This window comes from Halyomorpha halys, unplaced genomic scaffold (genome assembly GCF_000696795.3).
Source record: "Halyomorpha halys isolate HHAL.00 unplaced genomic scaffold, Hhal_1.1 Scaffold1084.1, whole genome shotgun sequence".
Taxonomy (NCBI): domain Eukaryota; kingdom Metazoa; phylum Arthropoda; class Insecta; order Hemiptera; family Pentatomidae; genus Halyomorpha; species Halyomorpha halys.
The window spans coordinates 76,120-76,781 of NW_027106765.1; the positions used below are offsets into that span (position 1 = coordinate 76,120).

Consider the following 662-nt stretch of genomic DNA (forward strand, 5'->3'; position numbering starts at 1 on the left):
ACAATGAAACTTGGTTAGCTTGCTTTTTGGATAAACAAAACAAATTAACAATCTTAAAATGATACATAAAATAAAACATATTATAAACCCTTTATACATCAAAATATATTATTTACTCAAAAAGAGCATATTACAATGTATATAAATTTTTTAAAATTTTCTTATGCTATCTCTGTTTTTTTGTTAAATGAAACTTTTTAAATGATGAGAAGATGGTTGGGGGTGCGGTCAGTGAAGAATACAAATAAGTATTTATTAGTTCGGCCAAAATTTCAGGCTTTTATCAGGGCTAAGAACAAAAAAGAAGATAAGAACTGCTGTTAAAGCCCAAAAGTTTAGTTTCTACGATCCAATTGGTTTTTTAATTTTTGTTAAATGCAAGTTTATTTCTATTTTTTAAACTTTAAGTTAAGTTTTGTATTTTAAATTTACTTTAAAGTTGTTACGTAAAATAAGGGAAAAGGAACATAAGGAAGTTTGTTGTGGTACGTATAAATGTAAATACTTCGCTGTGATGGCACATATACAACAACATTACTGCATCAGCATTACATTAGCTGCAGTCAATATTAGCAAGGATTGGAGTGGTCTGACTTCTGTCTCATTCTCACCCACGACTCTCCACAGCTGTTAAATCTTGCATTTGGAGTACCACCTTTCAA

General features: G+C 29.5%; 1 protein-coding gene across 1 annotated transcript in view; it reads left to right on the forward strand.

Annotated features, from left to right (window-relative positions):
- LOC106688223 (tripartite motif-containing protein 3) overlaps window positions 1-662 on the forward strand; it is a gene marked incomplete in the record, with an annotated part of 55,977 nt that overhangs the window by 5,770 nt on the left and 49,545 nt on the right.